This window comes from Mastigoproctus giganteus, chromosome 12 (assembly GCF_048544385.1).
Source record: "Mastigoproctus giganteus isolate SK-2022 chromosome 12, ASM4854438v1, whole genome shotgun sequence".
In the NCBI taxonomy this organism is placed as follows: domain Eukaryota; kingdom Metazoa; phylum Arthropoda; class Arachnida; order Uropygi; family Thelyphonidae; genus Mastigoproctus; species Mastigoproctus giganteus.
In genome coordinates this window covers 151,923,918-151,936,071 of record NC_143586.1, presented here as the reverse complement: position 1 = coordinate 151,936,071, position 12,154 = coordinate 151,923,918, and the positions used below count along the sequence as shown (strand labels likewise).

The 12,154-nt window shown below is 39.1% G+C and overlaps 1 protein-coding gene across 1 annotated transcript in view; it reads right to left on the bottom strand.

Annotated features, from left to right (window-relative positions):
- LOC150077518 (uncharacterized) overlaps nucleotides 1-12,154 on the bottom strand; it is a 107,927-nt gene that overhangs the window by 20,911 nt on the left and 74,862 nt on the right. The gene's annotated exons all lie outside the window — the stretch shown is intronic.

The window sequence follows — 12,154 nt, the reverse complement described above, 5'->3', positions numbered from 1 at the left end:
AAATCGACCATTCAAGTTTTCAAAACAGCATCATTTTTACTGACTCCCGTAGTTCCATGATAGCAATACAAAATATCAAAACTCCTTGAACAACGTCGTAACATTAGATTTTGCTGGATCCCAAGTCATGTCGGAATACATTGTAACGAGCAAGCAGACAGAGCTGCCAAAGAAGTCAACAAGAATATTTCTGCATCAGAATATATCCCTTTCAAACACGTTATTGATCACAGTGGGATACATCACTGACAGCAGCAATGGCAAGTACTTATCACTAACAAATTGCATCAGATTAAAAGATTACTCCAGCCATGGAAATCCAGCATTCAGAAAAATAGAAGCGATGAAGTGATACTTTCAAGGTTAAGGATAGGACACGCGCATTTCAGTCACTCTTATCTATTGCGAGGAGAGGATCCCCCCCCCCCCTATGCCCAATCTGTAACACACGACAAACAGTAGAACGTGTACGGATTACTTGTCCAGCTTTTGCAGATGAGTGCCGAAACTCCTTCAAAGAGATAAACAAACATCATTCCCTCACTCTCAAAACCATACTGGAAGATAGAAAAATATAGCAGATGTTTTTCAGTTCCTCAAGAAAATAAATTACTATAATCAAATATGAAACCAAATATTATATCTAAAGCAAGCTATAGTCATTCTCTGTGAACCTTGGAAATTATTAGCAGCAATATACGAATTAGAACAAAACCGTTGTATAAAATCTTACAGGGGCATTTTAGCCACAGTAGCTCTTGCGCCAAGAATTCTTAAATCAAATCAAACCACAGAATCGGAGGCTCGCGAACCCAAGCTCGACCCCAAAATACATCGAATCACCAACCCTAATCTTTTGAATGAGAGAATACCATACGTCCTTATTTTAAAAACAATTTGATGCTTTTCAAAGCATTCAAATATTCGATGTATTTTGGGGTCGAGCTTGGACTTCGCAAGCCTCCGATTCCGTAGTGCATTGGATCATTGATTTTGTCTATAAGGGTTCGGAATACATGTAAACTATTTGTATAGCTGATTCAACAACGGAGAGTATTATCACTGAAGTGTTCTGCAAGACATCATAGAAGTAATTCCTCCTTTTCTTAACTAATTATGATATGGTAAAGGAACTAGGAGATGAGTCCCATATTTCCTCTACACTCCTCTACAACAGGATCTACACAGAACAACTTATTTTCAGACCAGTGGTAGGATGTGCGAACATGGTGTGTGTATGTATATATATATATATATATGTACTCTCAGTGATCAGTACAACCGAATTCTGACCAGGTACCTAATACCGTGTTGGGCCACCACCGTCATAGTTCTTGCCAGCAAAGCAAGCCCCATATTAAGCAACCACTTTCCTGGATAGTGGGCACCATGCAAGTTAGTTGTCTGACGGCAGGGGGATTCCTCCCCATCTCCGCTGGGCACGATGGATCCATGGATTTGCGTTGCTTGCGCCACACACGAAGCCGTTCGTCGGCGTGTTGCACCAAGTGTTTGGACTCATCCGACTAGCACAGTCGTTTTCAGTCCTCCACTGTCCAACCAGCGTATTGTTGACACCACAGCATTCGCCATCGACGATAATCAGCGGTGGGGAGAGGGTTGTCTTGGGTCGTCTGCTGTGGAACCCTATATGTCTGCGTGTGCGGCGCATCGTCATTTGGGATATTGTTCTTGCATTCCCCATATTGTATTGCAATGTGAACAATCGCACAGTGATCTGCCGTTGAATCTGTAGAACGTGCTGCGTCCTTCGCTCGCCATGACATCTTGCATAATCCTTTAGAGTTCTGTCGGCTGGAGATTCGACACTTCCTTTTACATATTAACAACAGCGGGCCGTGAGCAACCGACAAGGTGTACTCTTTCCGATATGGAAGCATCCGACAAACGAGCTCTCACTATCATGCCCTTTTCGAACCCCATGCTTCATAGGCCATTACGGATGGGGTGGTCATAATTCAGTGATCGCTGAGTGTGTATTGTGGGGGGTGGAAAACAAAAGAATGATTTTTTATATATTTTATTATTTTTATTATTTATTATTTTGTTTTTATTTGTTCCCTTATATGGTTGTTGTCCACCTTATTTTAATTTCCCCACTTACACATCTGACTTTACTTTACAGGAGAATTCCAGATTCAAGGGAACTTCTCAATTTTTTATAATTCCCCTCGGACAGGCTGAGTGTTCAAGAATGACAAACAACACACACATTAATATATAACATAACATTTTATTTACACTTATATACACAATATAAGGATTAACAACTCTCAAGCACATATTATTATTACTCAAATTTTGCCTATGTATTATCAGTTATATATGGCAATTAAATACATTGGTTCTACACTAGAAGGTTATTTCTTTATACACAACAAACTTAATATCTTTACAAAAACTGCTATAGCTTCTTCTTCACACATGAACAATAATTACTTAAGAGGATTAGGTACACCCCTTCTCCTACTTAAATCAAATCCTTACCTTATAAATTGATTAAGGAATTTCACTTTTAATTAGTGCCCCATTTTGTCTTGGGGAATATAACTTCACAACTTTCTTTAATCAAGACAGATAATACATTTGACACCAATTTCTGGACTAATGCTGGTCCTAAGTGTTAGCTACATTCATAAGGCTATTTCTTTCTCTGTATTCTCTACCCTTCCCTTCCAAAATATATTATACCTATATGTTAGACAATAACTAATAACAAATATCAAATTTCTCTCCTTTGCTTTTCTACATATGTCTAATTATACATTAATCAAAACCCCTATCTGATTTATCTCTATATTTATGCATATATAGTATTTATATCTTTGTATATCCTTTCCTTAACATCTTTCTAAACATTTATAAACTTTCTAAACTAATCTGATATTAGAGTTCCAACAGTCCTTTATTTGCGAGGGAGAATACTATATAACTAGTCACTTACTTAATTTCACGAATCGGATTTCTCCGTTTTGGTGCCTTCAGTTCTTGTCTGGGAATGGCATCATCGTTTACCATCTGCATTCATCTCAGAACTTCAAGTTTCTCCATGGGCTGTAGTCTACGTCTGGACAGGGCATCATTGAGTCTTTTAGTAAATTTATGGGCTCGTCTTCGATACTGCTACTTAATCTTCGGTTCAGCTATTCTGGCGGACTAGGAATTACAACTTTATCTTCTCAGCTCACTTATTTGCGCCTTGCCTTTATCACTGCCTTCAGATGGTCGACTAGGGTTATTTCTCTCCGTACACAACACTTATTTGCATGCTGGCCACTTTCACTACCTTCCGATTACGGACTAGGCTTATTTTCTCCTTACCAAGGCTCCTACTTTCAGCTTCACAAGGCTGCTTCTTTCGGTTTACCAAGGTTCCTCCTTTCACTTATTTTCACTCTGGCCACTTTCACTTCCTTCCGATGACGGACTAGGCTATTTCTCTCTACTATATTTCTTCCATGACCAACTACTCGACTGTTCTCTTTTATTATGAAACTCATCTAACCCTTCTTAACCCACTGACTGTACTTAACTTATCTTACTACTCCATCTTAACTTTGTCAGAACATTCTCAATTAGCTGACAGGACAGGACTTATCTAACCCTACACTACTCCATCTTACCTTGTCAGATCTTTCCTAACTGGCTGACAGGACAGGACAGGACTTATCTAACACCACATAACTTATTACTCAATTTTCCCACTAACACTGTCAAAAAAACTCACGTCTGTCTTTCCTAACTCATCTCCACAAACCGCCAACAAAAGCGCAACTCTGTGTTCTTTTTTTACCCATTTTCACAAAACACTAACAAAAACTCAACTCAGTAACTTTTAACTCATTTTTTCCCTAACACCGTCAAAACTCAACTCTATGTTTTTACTAACCCATTTCCACAAACACCAACGAAATCTTCTCAACTGTGTGTCTCTTGTCTCTCCCCGTTCACTCACTTTTTGTCATCTCAATTCAGCAACGCCTCCTTATGTCGGGCCTGCCTTTTTTCTGGGTTTACCCAATCTACTCATTTTTGTCAACTTTCATCATTTCCTATTCGTCCTTTAAAATTTCTCAAGCTGTATATTCAGAGCTCATTTTAATAAATTTCCAAATTTTTCCCAGGCAATCCGCTGCTTTGAAGTTCGCCGTCACCTTCGCCACCCCTCGTTAAACTTAGCAGATTTATTTTACATGCTCTAACGACCTTGCCATCGCCGACAGTCAGACGCAAATACCTGGCCGATATTTTAGGTGTCACCGGACAAAGGGATGTCCGACAATGTTCAGTCTACAGCCCTTTTGTTTTTCAGAGCCATAGATATTCGCACCTGCACGTCATTAGTCGTTGTCACCATTCCCGTTGTTATTGTTTGTTCTGTGCCATGGTGGGAACTGAAATGTATCCCTAATTGCTAATAGCTTACCGCTCCCTTCTCTAATTCAACCTTGTCTAATTTTTAATCCTTGTGAGTGACCTAGAATAATATTTGTGACTGGAAATGTTTACTGTCCTATTTTGCTATTTCCTAATCTTTATTTTAAATAAATCTCCCTCATTTCTAAAATATTAACATGTAAGATTTTTCATCTTACAGTATATATAAACCATGATCGCCCAAGGGCGATGAACTTTAAGCGTAAGACTTCAGGCGGTTTTAATAAATTACAACTGAATTATAGACCACGTGGCTCTTTAACTGAACTCTCCACTTACCACCTTCAATACTCTAAGAACAACGTGTGAGTCGTCCTTTTAAAAATGGGGAAACACATCCTTACGTAGACTTGGCTTTAAACAAATATATTCTGCTCATCCTGTACAGTTGTCAACAGATAGTCCTGTATAAACGGATGAAGCAAAATCAGGAACTATGATAGGAACAGTCGCAGATTTTTCAGATGTTATCTATCATAATAACTCCCACAGGAATATACCAAATATGCAGCAGGACTCCAAAGAATAAAATTAGCATTAGACTGTCTGAAACGTTCAGCAACCAGAACTGAAGCAAGTATAAAAATACAGCATCTACACTGGCTTCCTAAGTATGTTACAAGCATTGCAACACAAGACAACCTATACACAGATTCAATACTTTATAACGTAAATGCTAGAAAACAACAGAAACATTCATGTGTGGACCCGACGACATGCTGGAATTAGAGTAATGAGTTCACCGATGTAACAGCAGAATCACATAATCCTGTTGCTAATGGCTTCTTAATTCGATATACAGAGTACAAGTGGCAAATGAACTGGTCAGACTAGACCGAGAACAAATTGCATCTGGTAAAACAAAAATAGTATCATGGACTAGAGGCTTGAGATACCAATGGCGCGAAGAGGTAGTGCTACCCCGGATTACGTATAGAGGTAAACCTGATAGGTCTAGTCCTGTTATGTATAGGACATTCATATATTACTCGCTCTTATTTATTCCGAGTAGAGGACCCACTGATCGGAATAAATAATGCCAAAACTGGCTTTATTCAAACTATCAAGCGTAATTTGAGTGCCTACGTTTTGAGAAAGAATGTCCGGAAGGCTCCACAAATATGGGACTCAGAAAAAGTTACAGAGAAGAAGCAATGCTTGCCAGACTGAGAATTGGTCACACGTATATTACGCATTATCAATTATTAGCTAGGGAAAATCCCCTCTCTGTGTTCATGGCGAAGTTCAAGTTCATTGCCAAGTTGGTATGCTGTCGATTCAGGCCTTCCTTTGCTTCCACAGTTTATATAAACAGAATCCACTTACCCTCAACAGAGGCCCCGAGTGCCAAGCGATATTAGTGACCACAGCGCCTTTCCAGAGTGATTATCTAGTACGCTTAATTGTAAATACGTTTCTCCTGAGTTTCGAAAGTCCGATAACTCCTGAAGATTATAATTAAATAGATATATTCAAATACTATAACCTAGAAAGGAAAGCCACCTTTCTTTAATCCCTCTTTTTATTTTTAGTTATTACTAACCCTTTTCTTCGCTTGGGTCACTAGGCGGCACCGCTCTTGCCTCCACGTGGCGGGGCTGGTAACCTGGGAGAAAAAGACAATCTCCCGGGGCCAAAAAGAGCATACCATGAGTAAATCAAACTCAGACTTATCTGGGCTGCCAGACGCAACCCAGATATCAAAAAAGAAAGACAGTTCCACAGCAGGAACGGCAAAGCGCCAAAAAACTGAGCCAGAGACATATCCAATTCCAACCTATCTAATCATCCATTCAACTGGTGAGAATGCAGTTGGCAAACTCTCTCCCTTTAGAATTCAAAAGGAATTGGAAAGTAAAGCAGGATCTCCGAAATCCGTAAAAAGACTCAGATCAGGAGATATTCTCATTGAGACATCTAATACCAAACATTCTGAGCGACTTCTGAAAACAAATTTCTTTGCAGGTCTCCCAGTAACTGAAACACCCCACAGATCACTAAACACCTCTAAAGGAGTGATCTCAAACTGGGACTTACTAGATGTAACTGAAGAAGAAATGCTAGAAGAACTGAAAGAACAAGGAGTTATTCATGTCAAGAGAATCTCCACGAGAAAAGATGGTAATCTGATCCCTACCCGCAATCTGATCTTGACCTTTAACACACCGAATCGTCCATCATCCATTAAGGCCGGATATCTGGTATGTAATGTGAGACCATACGTCCCAAACCCGCTACGGTGTTTCCGATGCCAGAAGTATGGACATTCCCAAACAGCTTGCCGGGGAATCCCTACTTGCGCAAAGTGTGGTTCAATCGAACACGATTGCGAAAACTGTAATGCTCCTCAATCAGTATGTCCAAATTGCAAAAAGGATCATCCCGCTTATGCCAGAATATGCGAGCGCTGGAAAAGTGAGAAACTTATCCAAAAATATAAAACTGAGCATAATGTTTCTTACCAAGAAGCAAAAAGAATCATCTCACCACCAATTCATTCAGACAGACCTACGTATGCCCAAGCCACCAAAAAATTCCAATCAACCGGATCGCAAACTGAAATAACAGTACCTCCAAAGCAGTCTTTCTCAAATTACGTAAAATCTTTGTACAGTGCAACTCAAACCCAAGCAGTCAATACACCAATTACCATACCACAAGAAAACATAAACACTCCGGACGAAGGATTTAAAGAAAAACATATCCTAACTTCTAGTCACCAACAACAAATGGACACTAAAGAAAAATCAGCAGATGACCCTGTTCTTCAAATCTTTGTTGAAGAAGATATGGACACCGAAAGGCCTTCCTTCCCAAAAAAAGATAAAAACAAAAGTGAAAAACAGAAAACATCAACAACCCGAAAACGCTCAGAAAGTCTAATAAGAGATAAACAATGAACAGAATAATACAATGGAACTGTCGTGGATTCCGCGCCAATATCGATGACCTATACGATCTTTCCTGTAAATACTCACCAATATGTATCTGCCTTCAAGAAACTTATTTAAAACCCCAAAATACACCAAAACTGTCTCATTATAACATTATTAGAAAAGACAGAACCAATCAGAATATCGCACATGGTGGCGTAGCTATTTTAACAAACCCACATATTCCTACCAAACAGGTCTCACTGAACACTCCCCTCGAGGCAATAGCAGTCCGTATAGCTGCTGACATCCATATGACAATCTGCTCCTTATACATTCCACCAAGCTATACCTTCCAGCAAAATGATCTCAACAATCTTATAGCTCAACTCCCAACACCTTTCCTCATTCTGGGAGACTTAAATGGTCATCACACTCTTTGGGGTAACAACAGCATCGACCAAAGAGGAAAACTAATTGAACAGTGTCTTGACAATAACAACCTCCTTCTTCTAAATGACGGTTCACCTACATACGTTCACCTTCCTTCAGGAACAAGCACTGCAATAGATTTGTCTATCTGTTCTGCAACCTTATATCCTATTCTAAAGTGGACGGTAAACAACGATCCGCTACATAGCGATCATTTCCCCATAATAATTGAATTACTTAATAAGCCCCCTCATCATCCTACTAAAATTCCGCACTGGCTTACTGATAAAGCAGATTGGCAGTCCTATAAAAAATTAACCAAGCTTGATCCCGAAATAATCCAAAATTCCACAACTGACGAAGCAGTTGACTATGTCACCAAAATGATATTACATGCAGCAGAACAAACCGTACCGAAATCCTCATCAAAATTACCGATTCATCCAAAAACCTGGTGGAGCGATGAATGCCTTGTGGCTAAAAAAATGCAAAGTAAAGCTTGGAATTCTTTTCGCCGGAGTCCAACTACAACCAATCTCATTCAATATAAGCGTGCTAGAGCAAGAGCGAGATATGTTAGACGCTGCAATAAAAAGGCTGCTTGGATCCGCTTCACTTCGACTATTAATCAAGCAATGCCTACACATAAAATTTGGAAAGCAATCAGAAAAATGAGTGGCAAATATAAACCGATACCCCTACCCATCATGGAATGGAGAGGGCAGAATGTAAATGATCCTGCTGGAATTGCCAATATACTAGGTGAAACCTTTGCAAAAACATCAGCAATAGAAAGTTATACACCGACCTTCAGAAGATTAAAAACAAGTTTAGAAAAACATAAGTTAAACTTCTCTTCAAAAGGAGATGAACAATATAATTTACCTTTTACCATTCACGAATTACATAGAGCTTTGTCAACATCTAGACGCAGTGCTGTAGGACCAGATAACATTCACTATTCCATGATTCAGGAACTAAGTACCGAATCATTACAGTTACTTCTTCATCTATTCAACAGACTCTTCCTGGAAGATAAATTTCCTAATCAATGGCATCACGCTACGGTCCTTGCCTTCCCTAAACCAGGTAAAGACCCTACAAATCCCACTCATTATAGACCAATCGCCTTGACCAGTTGCATTTGCAAAATTCTCGAAAAGATGGTGAACCATCGACTGATCTGGTACCTTGAAAATCTCAATCTGCTACATTCTGCCCAATACGGTGTCCGACAAAACAGATCTACACTAGATATACTAGTCAGACTAGAGAATTCCATCCGTAATGCATTCCTCAGATCGGAACACCATGTGTTAGTCTGCTTTGACATCAGTAAGGCCTATGATTCCACGTGGAAGTATGGAATACTCCGTGAATTACATCGTCATGGACTTCGGGGTCACCTCCCGATTTTCATACAGAATTTCCTATGCAAGCGTACATTCCAGGTTCGATTCAAAACCTCACTGTCCCAAGTATTTTCCCAAGAAGAAGGAGTTCCTCAAGGCTCTGTACTCAGTGCTTCACTTTTTATAATTGCAATAAACTCCATTGCCGGACAAATTCCAGACACTGTTGATAAAGCACTGTTTGTAGACGATCTTAGTATTTGGTGTCATGCTAAAAATATGAATACTATTGAGAGACAGTTGCAAGTGGCAATAAATAAGATCAGTTCATGGGCTCAGACTAATGGATTTCAACTTTGTCCAGAAAAAACGTTTTGCATCCATTTTTGCCGCCAACGCAAACTCCATCCCAATCCGGAGCTACAACTGAATCGCCAACAAATAACAGTTCATCCCAGCATACGGTTCTTAGGAATCACTTTAGACCATAAACTCACTTTCGTTGAGCACATCAAAAGACTAAGAACATCATGTCAACAAAAACTAAATATCATCCGGGTTCTCTCTGCAACCAAATGGGGAGCTGATCGCCTTACTTTATTACGGTTATATAGAGCATTAATAAGATCGAAACTTGACTACGGAGCACCAGTCTATAGTTCAGCAAGACCTAGTGCCCTTCGCTGGCTTGACCCTATCCATCATAGTGGAATACGCGTTGCTTTAGGGGCATATCGCACGTCACCAATACATAGCTTATATGCTGAAGCACACGAACCACCTCTCTCAATCAGGCGACAACAACTGATACTACGTTATGCCTATAAAATTAGATCTATGCCAGAACACCCGAACTGGCCTATACTTTTCACATCACAGCACAGTAGGTTATACCAAAACCGCCCTAATGTTAATCGTCCTTTGGGTATGAGAATAGAACACCTCTTAGAAGAACTAAATCTAACCTTAGACAATGTGGCACATAGCCTCCCATCCTCTCTTGCTCCTTGGAATATCATTCCACCCTCATGTGACTTACATCTGCATGAATGGAATAAATCTACTTTGCCTAGAGAAAACTTCTCGCAACTATACCATGCAGTAGTAGACCAGTTTCCCAGCTTTTCCATAGTACATACGGATGGATCAAAGAATGATGTCCACGTTGGAATCGCCGCAGTTTTTCCAAACATCACATTAGCTTATCAGTTACCACCTGAGTTCGGTATATTTTCCGCCGAACTAATAGCAATTCAGGTTGCACTGAACCATATCGAGTCCTCTGATATTAACAACAGTATAATTTTCACAGATTCTTTAAGTGCACTCCAAGCACTAAAAAACACCATGAACATCACCCACCCAGTCGTGAAAAGAATAGTCAGCTCTTTACATAGCTTATCAGAACTTGGAAAAAACATACATTTCTGCTGGGTCCCAGGACATATTGGAATTCCTGGAAACGAACTAGCGGACAATGCTGCCAAATCAGCTCACCTACCACCCGAGAAAAAATGGAAAGTGCCTCATCAAGACTATCGAACAATAATCCAGGAAAAATGCATGTGCCAATGGCAGTTATCATGGGAAAATCAACCTAATAATAAACTTCGAAGTATCAAGCCAAACCTTGAGCGATGGCCTTCCAGCTTTAATTCAATCCGACATCAAGAGGTAATATTGGCTCGACTGCGAATAGGGCACACAAATATCACTCATGGTTATCTTTTAAGAGGAGAAATACCCCCTCAATGTCATCACTGTAATACACTGCTCTCAGTGAAACACATTCTGGTCGAATGCACAAAATATACAAGAGAACGCCAGATTCTTTGCACTTCAGCCACGACAAAAGATCTTACACTTACCTCACTTTTAAACAATGAAACAAATGTCTCAAGCATATATAACTTTCTGAAGATGATTAAAGTATATCACCTCCTTTAGTTAGGGAAAAAAAAAAAAAAATTATTTTCTGATTTCTTTTTCCATTTTCTGTAAGTGAAAAGAAATAGCATGCATAATTATCATATGTATGGCGCACTATGGTCATAGTTGCCGATGCGCCCAATAAATCCCGAAACAAACAAACAAACAAACAAACCCTCAACAGAGATTAGATAACTCTGCAAATCTAGATGAACTGTTTAATTTCATTCGGCAAATCCGATTTCAAAACCAATCTAACAAATTTGATTTAAGTTAATAATTCTGGAAAGGCAAATCTTGGTCAATGATGCATTCGTGGCTTAAAACCCACCTTAAAAACAACAACAGGCGCATTTTTTTGTCCGCTTTTCTGCGAATTAGAAACCTTTATCGCATCATTATAAAAACTCATACAAACTATAAAATATTATTTTCAAGTACAGATCCAGTACCATAGATCGCATTATGAAGTGAACTTTAGCTTTTTTATATAAAGGGATGATCTTAAACCATTGATACTGGCGTATTATGACCTCGGCTGCCCACACACCATAAATCTTCAAACCAAACTCGCACTCAGCCACTTCATAACATAGCGGGATGCTGGTTTATGAACTTATATCCATTTGTGATCTGAGAAGAAAATTGACTTTTCGTAAAGTTTTGCAGAGTTACTCATGAAAACCATTTGTAGAATCTTTCTACTCGCCAAGTTCCAAGTAAACTAAGTGTCACTATCGCTAAAAATTCGTCCATAAAATTTCAATTGAATGGGTGAAGAAGAAATTGGTTTTGAACAACATCAAAGCATGTTTGATTGTGTTATGATATAAGAGTATTTCTTACTAGCGCAATATATTTTCAATAAAACGTGTGAAATTTCAAAATCATGTTGCGGAAGTCCTAGAAACTCAGACTCAAAAGTATAACATAGTGATGAATGGATTTCATCTATAAACTCAATCATCTTTAAGAAACATACCTCGCACGGTGCTTATGTGGTCTGACTCTACTAGAGTTAGGGCACAAAGAGACCAGGTTGTATTTATTTTAGGTGAGGGAGAATATAATATTTGTTTTTTTTTTTTCTGAAAACAACCATCTCTTTCG